This window comes from Ammodytes marinus, assembly GCF_949987685.1.
Source record: "Ammodytes marinus genome assembly, chromosome: 12".
NCBI classification, from domain to species: Eukaryota; Metazoa; Chordata; class Actinopteri; order Uranoscopiformes; family Ammodytidae; genus Ammodytes; species Ammodytes marinus.
The window spans coordinates 12,320,285-12,334,754 of record NC_137216.1 but is presented as its reverse complement, the minus strand read 5'-3'; the positions used below and the strand labels follow the sequence as shown (position 1 = coordinate 12,334,754).

The following is a 14,470-nucleotide window of genomic DNA, read 5'->3' as shown; positions in this document are numbered from 1 at the left end:
TTTATAGTAATTTTTGGCACTTTTCACCCCCTACCCGTCATGCATAACTTGAAATTTTTTGGTGTACCCATCAGACCTACAAAAAATTGCAACTTATCGTTGGTTTCCAAAAAAAACGGCGCCCCCTATGGCCAAAACTGTTTTTCAGGAAATGCATGCTCAAAACCCTTGCCCAATGTTAAATTGCGGAAAGATTTCAAAGTCATTAGAGAACCAGGGATCTTTTTGGGGTCAAAGTTGATGTAAACATCACAAAATACGGACCTCATGAAACTTTAATCCATCATAACTCAGGCTGTGTTATACCTAGCTGCACCAAATTTAAAACCCAAATGTATCTTTGCAGGCCCCACAAAAAAGCCTCCTGGAGCCCCGCCCCAAAATCAACAGGAAGTCTTTTAATTTGAAATATGTGAATTTCTGACTCGAAAATCATCACAATGAAAAAAAATTCTAGCAGGAACATATTTAGAAAAACGAAAACTCTAGGGACACTCAACTATCATGGAATATACACCAAAAAATGTTTTGTTTGATTCCGAATAACTATGACGAGATGGGAGCCGATATTCGCCAAAATGTCGCCAAATGTCATAACACCACATTACTCTGCAGGATTGCAGAGTAAAGTGGACTCATAACAACTTTTTGTGCAAAAAGAAATATGATAGGGTAAGTCCTCCGACATGGAAGATGATATACCCGAAAGCTTGTTTTATCCGGAATAACCGTCTTGCAGAACGGGCGCCACATTCGCCAAAAAACATCAAAAATGAACCTCATGAACCCTTTGATTGATCATAACTCAGGCTGTGTTATACTTAGGACCACACAATTTTATAAAGCAATGTACAATCCCAGTACAAACAAAAAAGCCTCTTGACGCCCCGCCCCAAATTCAACAGGAAGTCTTTTATTTTGAAGTATTCGCCAAAAAAACAGGAAGCTGGCCTATCTCCACCATATTCTGTCTCATCTTCTCCAAATTTCTTATGGTTAATGAGACCCAAAGCCTGAGGAAGCCCGCACGCTAATATTCATACAAAGTGAGAGCGCCACCTGTCAAAACGCCTTTGCCGTAGCTTGGCGTCTTCGCCAGTAAACAGGAAGTAGCTGTAGCTCCACTATACTCAGTCTGATCTTCTCAACATTTGATATGCTTAATGAGACCCAAGACCTGAGTAAGCCCACACAATATTATTAAGAAAAAGTGAGAGCGCCAACTGCTGGGTCAAGTAAATATTGCATGTTGGTTATTTACCTTCAAGTCCTACACACTTGATCAAATCAACCTCAAAGAAGCTCAGGGAGGTCCAGAGACAACGATGACACGGGAAGCCGGTTCTATCGGCTCCATGGCCTTCATAGTCTCTCGGCGTCGTCGCCACGAAGCAGGAAGTCGCTGTAATTTCGCTCTGCGTTGTCCCACGCGCTCCAAACTTCACCCGCTTGGTAAGAGCCCAGGCCTGAGGTCGTCCTCGCATCCGCATCAAGCGCGTCGCGGCAACTTCCGCACTTCCGGTGACAGGTATTGCTGTGCCGCACGCTCCGAAGAGGAGGAGACCGTGGCGCGTTCTCTCACGCTCCGGCCTCGGTCCCGGAGCGCCGAGGCCGGCCGGGACGGCGAGCAGCACGGAGGTGCGAGGGCCCGGTCATCACTGCTTGCAGTTTTAATTAAATGTTACATTAAGGAGGACCCCCCTTGTTGTACAGATAATACATGTGGCATGCCTAGTTTTACAGGTGCACATCAAAAAAAAATTCTCTGGAACTTACTGTAGACATTTCTCTCTAAATACCCCCACCCAAATGTCAAAATGGTTAGGAAACGCCTTGAAGGAATTACAGATGCAGAGGTTTTAATAATCTGCTGCGGCTGCATATTCGTTTAAAATGCTGACGCTTAAGTTGAATCTCAATTAAAGCTGTGTACTTCCTCGTAATAACACCACAGTGGTTTTCTCTTAAACCCAATGTGAGACCTGGTTTCCCAGTCTAATTGACCTGCTATCCACTCGTCGTCTCTCTACTTCCTCCACCCACACTCACAATATCTCCTTGATCCTGTATAAATCACAATTACTCTCTTCATGCCTCCATTACTGGTTTATATTCCTCCCCTTCTCTCTCTCTCTCTCTCCCTGTGTGTGTGTGTGTGTGTGTGTGTGTGTTTATGTGTTTGTAAGAGAGCCCTTGTGAAGGGGTTGTATAATAACATTTTTGTGTGAATTTAATAATGCCGGTGGAGCAGTGGGGACACAGCTGGGCAATTTAGAATTGAGTATAAACATCTCACAGCAGAGTGGATACAGAAAAAGGTGCATGTCTAGTAGGGGTGCATGTCTAATCGATTTTCCGATTAATATCGATTCTCTCTCGAACGATTCTGAATCGATTCAGAAAAGTTAATAATCGATTATTATAATTTTTTTTTTTTTTTTTTTTTTGTAAATACTAATACTTCCTGCGCCATTGCGCATGCACACCACACATGTGCGAGTTGTTTCCAAAGTGGCTTCAAAAGGGCTGAGGGCAGCAAACCCATGTGACCTGCACCGGCTTTATCTCTGTTTACGTTTTTGTATGAGAGCTGAATTCCAAGCCATACTTTTTGTACAATGTGTTGAAATGACATAGAAAATAGATAATAGAATATAATTCCTATAGAAACATGATTTACGAGATTAGAAATAAAATAAAACTGAATCGGTTTAGTTTTTACATACTTCCATATTGTGTTGAAATGCAAGCTGCATTTATTATTGCACTGTTCATAGAAAGTCATATTTGTGACAAGAAAAGCTTTTTCTCTTAATACAATATTAGAGAAGGTAATTCATCTGTTGATTGTTTTTAATGATCATCACAAAAGTAGGAAGTGATTAGCAAACTCTGAGGAGCAAACTCAGATGTGCATATAAATATATTTTTGAAATTCACACATGGGTATGTACATAAAAAAAAATTGAAAATCTATTTTGAATCGAATCGTTGACCTCTGAATCGGAATCGAATCGAATCGTGAGGTGCGAAGAGATTCCCACCCCTAATGTCTAGTGTGTGTGTCTGTGTGTGTGTGTGTGTGTGTGTGTGTGTGTGTCTGTGTGCATGCGTGTCTCTGTGTGTGTGTGTGTGTGTGTGTGTGTGTGTGTGTGTGTTTGTGTTTGTGTGTGAGAGTTTGTGTCTATTTGTGTGGGTAGCTGGTTTGTGTTAATACTGTAAAACTGAACATTTGCACTCAACAATGATATTGTTGAATGCAAATGCCACAGCATATTGGCTAAAAGATCCACCACAAGCTCATAAAACTTTGTGAAATGGAATTGATCTCTGACATGCAGCTGATTCTCTAGAAATGAATTACAAACTTGCACAGATCAAATAAAACATATAGATAGTTTAGGGTTTACTCCGATTACCTGCACATACTGTATATGCTGACAAACCAAAAGTTTGGTATATGGAAACAATGTTGGATTTTTTTTGTGTTGTTCTGCTGTTTTCCCCAAACACCTTATAAGCTGTCTCAGTATATTTTCAACAATAAAAAAGGCAGAGGTTCATGAAGACAGCATTCGTTTGAGTAGGAGCCGTATGGCTTAGACCTGCGCAATTATGACGCGCGTCTTGCTGAGCGCACACCATTTTTGCTGTGCGCTCAGCAAGACGCGCGTCATAATTGCGAGGGTCTGAGCAAGACGGCTCCTACTCAAACGAGGCCATTGATTCACCAAATAAAATATGTCAAATCTCATTGGCAGATTTTATTGGCTGTAGCTAGTCAGCCTATTAATGTATTTTCCATGTGTTAGTCAAGTTTTTCCCAAACATATGTATCTTGGAGAACCCCAACCACAAATTAAGGTAGCATTTGTTTGCAAACTAAACTGGGCTGCTGCAAAACACATTTTTTTTACAAATCTGCAAAATGCAATTAAAACTTAGATCCTCTCTTCACTTCCATCTCATTATGAACTCGTTTCCCACTCGTCTGGCAAAATAAGTATTATATATTTCATTCTTAAAATGCATTTTTAATTGCAATATAATTTGCAATGTGATAAAGCAGAATTATTACTGTAATGGTGCCGGATTGGGCATAGTAACTCTTTAACAAACTATTATTGCTTCTGTTTATAATGTTATTATGTAAATCACTGTATTAAATCATCACTGCAAACTAAAGCCTGGCAACATTATGCAGGAAAAATAGAACCTAGCTGCCACCGGTTGCAGATTGGTGGTGCTGTGTAATTAGGTCTTACCACTGCACAATAGAATACATATTTCTCTACTTTGCAATGACGTCTCTGCACTCTATTTCTGATTTTTTTTTAATGAATTACAAAATATTTGTATAATTTGTAGTCCAGTTTACACAGCACTTCTCCACTGCTGTCCCTTTAAAGTTCTAGTTTGAAGCTAGTTCATACTGTTCTTACCTTATGTTCTTAAATAAGAGTACCGTTGTGTAGCAAGTTGCCTCAAATAAATTGCTGTATCAAATAAACTCTGTGACAGACTGCAGCTTGTCATGTATTTATTTAACTGTTAGTTCATATTTATACATTTTAATTACATAAAGCTCTTCTTAGCACAATTATTTTTCAACAGCCTAACTAATTGGAAAGCATGAATAACTGAAATATGTAAGAAAGTCTAGATTTAAGTGTTATAGTTTTGACTATAAAATATAGTTCTTGTACTAAGGCACGTTCAGTTTGGCTAAACAGTCAAGTACAGTTTTACTGCATCCAGTGTCGTCACAGTGAAGCAGCAGTTACAAAATGTTTATAGTTCCTTCGCATGGTTCCTGTACATCCCTATGATGTAGCATGTGTTAAGTTTCTCTTTATCTATAATTTCCATGTGCTTATAACTGTAATTACCCAACAGTTAGTCAAGCTTACCGGATATAGTCAACGCGCTCACAACATATCATTTTCGGCATACTTCTCCCAAGCTGTAGCCTACCGTTTATGCTCCGTTCAGAACGGGAGACAACAGAAAGTGCACGCGTTTGTTTGATAGTATCCTCTTATTATAGGGCCATAATAGTAATCCAGCTCATAATGTTGCTGCACACACGTGCGTGCGCAAACGTGCGGTGTGTGTCATTAACGGTGTCGGTCTGCACCTTTATAATAGGTCCATGGTAAAATATGCAAGCAATGTTTATTCTTTTAGAGAACATCAGTTCTGTCTTTTCCTAATAGCATGACAATAACATGCATTCCAAATGATAGGAAACTAATATTTATATTATTCTTTAATAGGCATAAATCAATTGACTTCTTAGTGAATGCATTATTGGTTTCCGGTCTTCTTAGCTTGATATTTGCACAACTGTGAAGACACCCAGCAGAGCATAGCATAGAGCAGTCTGTTTGAATTAATCGATGACAGAGGTTTGACAAATAAATCGGGTTAGAAGATGGTAAACCTTACTGATTATTTAAATAAAGTGTGCTCGACAGGAGGTGGGGCTGTAAAAGGGACATTTTGAACAGTTGCTGATAATCAGAGAAGCCATGGTTTTATAATTTGCATGTCATTGTAAAACACCACTAGCACTACACAGGCTTCCCAGAAAAATCAGCTCCAATATCAGGCACAGATGGCCAGAAACGGCTCTCTGCCCTTTGTCTGAACCCTCCAGAAACCAAGATTTCTGACAAAGCTTACCCAGGGGAAAAAACTCTTCCGTGCTATGAGCACTGGCGAACAGTCACAATACCAGACCCTCAATTACTCCGCCAACACAAGCTCAGCTAAGCGAGCACATGTTTTCGTTAAACATATTATATGAAAGAGCAAAATGTATATTGTCTCAACAGGGCTCCTTCACTATTATACGCCACGTGGGTGTGTATGTTCCAGGCCTGTGAAAAGCAGGCCTACCACAATGATACACCCAGGAAGATTTTCTGCTCCAAAGAATAAAGTGTGGCTGTTACACTCCCCACACACACTTTATAGCTGGTTAAATGTGTTAAAATGTGCCATGTTGCTCCTCAGGCTCTGTGGGCCTCATTTCTAGTTCTTCCTCCTCGCTCGTGCTATTGGCTGGTGAATCTGCAGCCAATCACAGTCCATCTGGGGCAAGCTGTACTCGTTTCTTGTACTTTAACAACTACTCCTAACCTAGCTGCCATTTTTCTTACATTCCTATGGTTATCATGAGCTTGCTCTTGTCTGTGAATGTTCTGGACAATCTCTTCTAATGCTCTATTCTCTCTTCTCGTTGCTATGTCACAAACTGAGCCCCAAATGCACTGCAAGAAATGATTGATGTGCTTCAATTGACACTTCTCATTTAGATAGATTTTAATTGGACATCAGTGTTTTAGCACACATGTTAGTTCTCAACACAAGCTATTTGTTGATTCTATGGTCAGATTGGATTATAATTTCGGAGTATTGGCCAGACGTCAAGGCAGTGAGCTATGCCTCAAAACAATTTTCAGCATGCTCAGCCATTTATTACAATAGGCCTACTTCAAAATGCCAGCATCAAACGCCTCAAATGCATTTGTGATTTCATAGCAATACTCTAGTCTATATGTTCTTTTTGGCACAGATATAGCCAAAGTACTAGCGGAATGCCAATCAGAATGCAGGATTTGAGGCTACTACACATTGCTGAATTTGACCTACGATAAATTTCACTAAATCTAACCGAAAAAAATGGAGACATCTTTATTTGACTTTTTAGGAACCACAATAATCTAGATATAACAATATCTAAAAATGAACAATGAAACTGACACACACATTGGATTGAATACATTGGCTCTCCTACTATATAGAGAGTTAGGTTGGGCTTTGTAACTTGAATTTTTCATTACGATATGTACTATGTTGCTTTTATTTCAACTCTGTATTGATTGCTTTGTTATATGGGCCAAGGCCCCACCGGATGTTACAGTATACGTATGTAAGCTTCTATATCTGCCAATAAAATACTGAAATACTGAACAAAGTGACTCTTTCTATTTGCTTATGTATTTTATCTTTCTCCCAAAGACCAAACTGGGGGTCATAAAAGCGACTAATACAAGGTCTTGCTGCGGCCAAGACTGCCGAGATACAGGCTCTGCACTCCCACACAAGAAGCACTCACATGCAGAGCAGCCAGTAGGAGCTCCAGATACTCTGTCTTTCCCTCTGGGTGAGGTGCAATTTGCCAACAGGATATATCGATTCAGCTGCCTGCAGGCTTTTTATAGAAGCAAGCACCACCATTATGGCCTGTAGCCAAGTTCAACCTGCATCTGTGCCCCCCCCCCCCCCCATTTAGGCAGAGAGTGAGAAGATGTGTGGAGAAAAAGAGAAACGGGGGTGCCAGTGGGGGTAAGAGAGCAGAATATGATGATGGTCATAAATGTAGTTAAATGAAGGGGAATGGTAAGAGAGAGAGAGAGAGAGAGAGAGAGAGAGAGAGAGAGAGAGAGAGAGAGAGAGAGAGAGAGAGAGAGAGAGAGAGAGAGAGAGAGAGAGAGAGGACGATAAGGCTGGCTGGGCCAAACAAAATGGAGGGCGAGAGAAGGTTGACAGAAAAATAAAGCCAAGGGAGACATACTGTAAAAGATAGAGAGAGGGGTGTAGAGATAAAGGAAGCTGAAATGTGCAAACATGAACCATTATCAACTGTCTGCAATAAATGCGAGGGGAAAGAGAGAAGAGGGCTAAGTTGAGTGCAGCAAAAAACAAAGACAAAATGTGTTGCTTATCACTGCTTGAATACTGAAGCTTGACTACATTTCCGGATGAAAGTTTTTTGATGTGCTGAGGTATTAAAAAGTTATTGAACAAGGTTTTAGAGCTAGGTTACCTTTCCATAGTTACTTCTTTGTATTAAGAGCATTACTTGCTAACTGCAACTCTGCCTCAGTGTTGACTGAAAATAACATCAGAGCACACATTCGAATGAGCGGTTAGCAGTTAGAACAAAACCAACTCCTTTGCCTGCTGAAAACACTTAATAAGGCGATGACAGGCTGAATAATGTGTGGTAACGAAATGGCAATTCAGTCAGGCTACTAGAATGTGTGTGTGTGTGTGTGTGTGTGTGTGTGTGTGTGTGTGTGTGTGTGTGTGTGTGTGTGTGTGTGTCTGTTCAAGGCTAACGCGCCCCACACACATCCTACCTCTACTGCGCGTCTACCTCGCGTCTGCGTCTGACTTTTGGTCACAGACTGTGAAATCAACGTAGAGCGAGCACACATCCAACCTCAGACGCACTGCTGAGGCGCGTCGGAGGCACGTCTGCAGCGCCGCTCCCCTTCACCTCAGGAGGCTCGCCTATTTTTTTCTGAGAGCAGCGCGTCTCTCTCGCGTCTCTGTGCTTTAACTGATAGAGAAATACTCTGCTGACAGTCATACCAGCAGCATTCACTCTAGTTACACGTTTACCCGGTGTGTTTATTTCAAAATAAAACATCCCTCAGTCGTATACGCAAATAATCCCTTTATTTCACGATGTAATTGTGCAATCAAAATCCGAGGGATTCAAAACCTAATTTTCAATTAGTTCTGGCATTTCATTTTTGGATAAATGACACATATAGAGATCCAATATAGTGAAGAAATAAAAAAGATCATGATGAGCGCAACAGTTTTCCGTTGCTCTATCTGTGTCTACGGCCTTCTTCTTCCCCGACCACACCCCCCTCTCTCTCTCCCGTATAAATCAGTAAAGTGATTTTTGAAATACTCTGCTGAGAGTCATATTGACTTCATACTGGCAGCTTTCGCTGTAGTTTCACCATTTCCTGGTGTGTCCCCTTCAAAATAAAACTTCCAACAAGCAGCAGCAGCTGCTGAGACGTTGCATGTGTGTCCGAGAAAAGTCCGAGAGAGGCAGCAGTAAGGTAAGGCGACGCGCTCCAGAGGTAGACGCAGGATGTGTGTGGGGCGCGTAAGGCTTAATTTGTTAGGTGTGTGTGGCCAATCCCCAGGTGTCAATATCTTGTTTTTTTTTTAAATCAACAGGAGGTCATTCAGGTGTTCAAAAGCTGCTGAAACAGATTAACAAAGACCGTGCCAACCAAATAAAATAAACCCTGACTACCTACGACGGACCCCTGACTGTGCTTCAGACACACACACACACACACACACACACACACACACACACACACACACACACAGGGACACATACATGTACAATATGACAAGATGAATGAAGATGAAGACACACCCAGTAGGAATACATGTGGTATTTCCATTAGGGTTGGTAACATTTTTGTATGTTTGGTATTCATGTCCTTAAAGAGGACCTATTATACTACTTTTCTGGTCTTAATTTCTTGTTTTACACTGCTATAGAGCAACCTGACACGAATCACATCACAAAAAACTATGTAGATTTTCGGGAAGCTCTTTCTCTTATTTTGGCGATCCAGCACGTCCTGTCAACACTTGAGTGTGTGTGCTTCGGCAATCTCCGCTCCCTCCGCCTGTGCATCGGCCATCTCCGCTACCCTCCCCCCCCTCCTGCAAACCCCACTCCGTTGTGATTGGTTACCTTCCTTCCGGAACACTTTCAGTGGCGGGAAGCGCGAGCATGGACCTATAAGGGCGCGAGGCAGACGCGAACAGGGAAGTGACAGCATTACCATACATGGAAACATCCGCGTGGTCACGTCACAAATTTTTATGCGACGTCACAAATTATGAAAGGGTAGACCGCTTTGAAGATGTGACTTCTCGACTGGCTAGAATAGTGTTTAGTGCTCTGCACAGACACCCCAGACGGTCAGCAGGGAATACGTCGAAATGCATGTAAGTCATTATTTGATAATTTAGTATGGTTAAGCATGACTATGAATCATCATAACAACGTTTATAGGTCATAAAAGTCAAAAAGCATCATAGGTCCTCTTTAAAAAACGAAAAGTCCACTGTCATGCATGCTAGCTCTGGGACGTTAGGTAGTTAGGTGCACCTATAATATCAGCATGGCAACATGTTCACAACAACACATCAATGAATGTGTGCAATCCAATTCTACAAAACTATTACTTTTGGGAGGTATGACACTGTAGTGATAGGGATCATCAAAAGTGTATTGATTTTTCTTCCCCACACAGAGAAGTGTCTTCTTTGAAAATTGGACTTAAGAGGTTTCTACTGTAGGCTGACAATATTAAATATTTGTGTCACCCTTATTGCCTCTGAAAACAGATTCCTCCTTTCCTTCCCATGGCTTTGTGGGATACATTGTCCCTGTGATTGTTTCACTGATGAGCCAAGCCTATGCCAGTGCATATTGATAATCACTTCACGTCTTTACAAAACTCTTGTCTCGCTCCAGTGCTGAGAATTGTCTATAATCTGCAGTTTGTTTGCGCTTGTTGGGGCTCCTATCTATCTGTGGTGCTGCTCCAGGGGGCTCACAGAACAGAAAGCTGTCAGCTGCACTCACCCAAGAGATCATGCTGTTAGTAATGCCTGTCGCCTGGTGGAGGAGCTAAGCCAATGGCGGAGCTTGTCGAATTGCATGTCGTTTTTGATCTGTGAGATTATCTATATAAACTGTCTTTGTTTCCCTGATTTGTGTGCCCACCTGTCTTGCGTTGTTTGTGGACAACTTAGTCATACGTCCATGAGCTTAGAGCAGTTTGAATTGAGATGAGTCTTTGATGTTTTTCCCTGCACTGGATATTGGGTGACTGTGTATTGGTTGAGGTTTAGTTGATACTTGTGTACATCGCAAAGGTTTATTAATAAACCTGTGAGTCATCATGGAGTCTGGAGCATGGGTCTCTAACGCAACACCTGCTCTCACTCAGCTTAGTGGACACACACTGCTCCCTTAAAGTGGCCCTCAGTTTGATCATGCCTACAGGAAGAATCACACATTGCATCCCTAAATAAGCTAAGCGACCCTGCTGGAGTGAGGCCAATGACGGCTGTAAAGGGGAATCATGCAGCAGTAGTCGTGCATCTCTGTTGGATGACACTAAGTGTTCTGTGGTGCTCACCAAGTGCTTTTAGTGCTCAGGAATGAGACAGTGACACTAGAGGCAAATTGAGAAGCCATCATGTGGCTATAATTCCCATAGTATATACATGTGTGACTGAAAAACCTGATTTCACAGGTCGAAATCATGAGTACTCAGACACAAACTGCACACATGCAAACATACTGATACATAGACAATCTAAAAACATGTTTTCAGCGTACATTAAACAAATAAAGCAGCATGAACCTCTGAATTTTTTTTTGCTCTTACATGCACAGCAGTTACCAAACCATACTACAACACAGCATGTAATCTCTGCCAGGTATTTACTGCACGGATTTACAATAGTGAGTGACACATTATTACTTGGCTCACAACACGGCGTTTGCTTAAGGCAGTAGCGCAAACACTGCAGTCATCACACACACACACACACACACACACACACACACACACACACACACACACACACACACACACACACACACACTGTCAAATAGGTATGTGAAACACGGTTACATGCTACATTCCCTACAATCTGTCCTGGGATCAAAGGTGTTGCATGGTAGCTGTGTGAGCATGTTCTACATCAATCTACATCGAAAAGAAATAGAAAAGACAGTGAAGTCCGATAAGGGAATTGCACAAATTAAAGGTTCAGTAAGCGAAATGGTTCTTTTAACTAATTTCCTGTCAGTGACTGCAGTTAGAAGTCCCCTCCATCGTCCCTACGTCACCACATTAATGCACAGCAGTCTTCAAGCAGCGACTTATCAAGCGTCATCTCAGATCCGTAAGTGTGATAAAACATGCTAAAAACCATCAAAGCGATTTAACACGTAATTATATTAACATAAATATATCACTTACTTTCTCTTTAATAAAGCTTAATTAATAAGGATTTACATTAATGGGTTTAGTTTGTATTCACACAAAAAATTCAGACCCTTTGGGTTCAATAAATTCAACTTACTGGATGTCAAAGACTGCACACATTGTGTATTACTCACAAACTACTATTTATAACGAACTGAGTAGGGCTGGGCGATACGGGCTAAAAACGATATTGCAACATTTTTGGACTATATCCCGATACACAATATATTGCAGAGATCATGATATATTTTAAAGACCTAGACCACATCATAAATTCTCAATTTAACAACATCAAACCAGTAATATCATTTAAGGAGTCCGTGTAAAATGTGTCTGCATTAACATTACATTATATGAATCAACATCTTGGAACAATCCAACAATCTATTGGAACTATTATTCAAACTTGCATGTGAAATTTTTTTTTCGCATATTTGTTTGTTACAAATCCTTCTGACGATAATTAGACCACTCCCATACAATGGATCCAGCGCTATTTTATTTTTGGAACAAATTTTTATTTTTTCCATTTTTTGTTACTTCAACACATAATGCTTATTCTACTTTTGTATGAGTCCAAACTCGTAAAAACCTTAACACACTCATTTTTGGTTTTTGGATTTGTTTTTTTAGCAGGCTGCTTTCTACATTCTCCTCCGAAATCCAACCATCTTGTCTCTCATTTTTCTCTCTTTCTCCTTTCCCCCATTCTTTCTCTCACTCTCACTCTTTCACTGTTTCTTTTTGTAGCTGCTTTGAAATGTAAACTGTTTGGTTGACAAATGGTGAGTCACAATGTGGGAAGATAAATCAGCCCAACTCTGCAACGCCGCCTGCCAATAACCTATCTCTCTCTCCATCCTCTTTCTGTCCTCCTCTTTCTGTCCTCCTCTTCTTGCGGGCGTCTTTGTGTTCACCACTGCGTTTACACATGTACACCTACACCAATCGCCTGCTTACACTCGGAGGCGTGCATCCTTTTTCTAAAGAGCCTACAACACCCCTTCCGACCTCTCGCTCGTTTCTCTATCACTCGCATGCACCCAACTGTATAAACAAAGTACATTGGGAGTGTGTGCATGGCTACCCACAAACACACAGATGCAACACTGAGCTTGTAACATTGCCTGTATGATCCAGCCTCAATACAGCTGCAGGGGGTAACACAGAAGAGTAGAGTATGAAGAAATGACTCATTCACCCCAGAAATTACAAATGTTAAGAAGAACCAGGGACCCAACATACTATCTATCTAAATTGAAGGAAATGAGAGCGAAGGAAAGAATGGAACATAGAAAGAAAGAAAGAAAGAAAGAAAGAAAGAAAGAAAGAAAGAAAGAAAGAAAGAAAGAAAGAAAGAAAGAAAGAAAGAAAGAAAGAAAGAAAGAAAGAAAGAAAGAAAGAAAGAAGTGGGAGGGACACTAAAGCACCTGACACTGAGGAACAGCACCATTATGATGGATTATGATGGATGACAACATCTTACATGGTAATTGGACTTAATATCAGCCAAGATGGAAATGACAACGAGTCCAGCAGCACTGATTATGGTCCAGATGGCCTTGCTAATACAGTATGGGAGAACTCATGACAAGTCTCTCCCTTTTTAAATCCAAATCTTCTAAAATAAAAAAAAACACATGGATAAACTCATAATGATGAAGTATTTTTGATTCCATAAAACAAACAATAATGTAAATTATAGAAAGAAACCTCAGACGTGTGGGTCATTTAGCTTACTATTTAAACAAGTTCCAGTTGCACAATTTTCATTTGTTTTTGTTTTTCCTATTACTAATTCGCAAACTGATGTCATTCATGAAACAGGGAGAAACAAGACACTTAAATTTCTCCTCAAGTGGATCCATATTTTGCACTGTGTGTGTGTCTGATGATGATTGCTTGTTGTGCTCCTGCTCTACGGACACACACAATTACCACCGCCAATCTAGTCAACAGCCGACAGAAATTTCCATTTAGAGGGATTTCACTCTCCCTCTGAACACACTTCCTCTGCTCTTCAACGCACTCGTGCCCACATCAACCACACCTCCTGTTCGCTCTCTTGCTCCCCCATTGTGTCCTCTTCTTTATTTTACTTTCTTTTCCTACATCTCCCCCTTTCACAGCCGTAGCCTGCTGCAGTATCCTCTTATCTGTGGCTGCAAATTTGTTTCCCCCTGATCTGCCCCTTTCTTATCATTCCTCCTCATCTTTCAGAGGCCACAAGCACAGATAAGGAAGCCACAAGAAAGAACAGCAATTGCATGTCCTGACCATGTATTACCGGTATACAAGATGGTCTTCTTTATAGTCAGAAAAGTAACTTCTTCAAATGGCAGCACATACACACAGGGTTTACACAGACAACACAGATGGTAAAAAGGTCAAGTGCAGAAACAGCATACTGGGGCCGATAACCCGTTCCAAGGTACACCGTGGTTTGAAAAAGTCAGTGTTTCAAAACCACAATTTTTTTTTCGTCATACCGTTTTAAGGTAAAGCCCCTGTTAACCCAAATCTAGAAAATCCTTCTAACTATGTCATTTGGGGAGTTAATTTCCTGATAGTGAACTAACCCATCCATGACATGAAACTGCATTTGTTAGCTTAGGAACCAGAGG

General features: G+C 41.0%; 1 protein-coding gene across 1 annotated transcript in view; it reads right to left on the bottom strand.

The window, feature by feature from the left end:
* Nucleotides 1-14,470, bottom strand: part of stxbp5l (syntaxin binding protein 5L) — a gene marked incomplete at both ends in the record, with an annotated part of 139,581 nt that overhangs the window by 85,594 nt on the left and 39,517 nt on the right. The window lies entirely within an intron of this gene.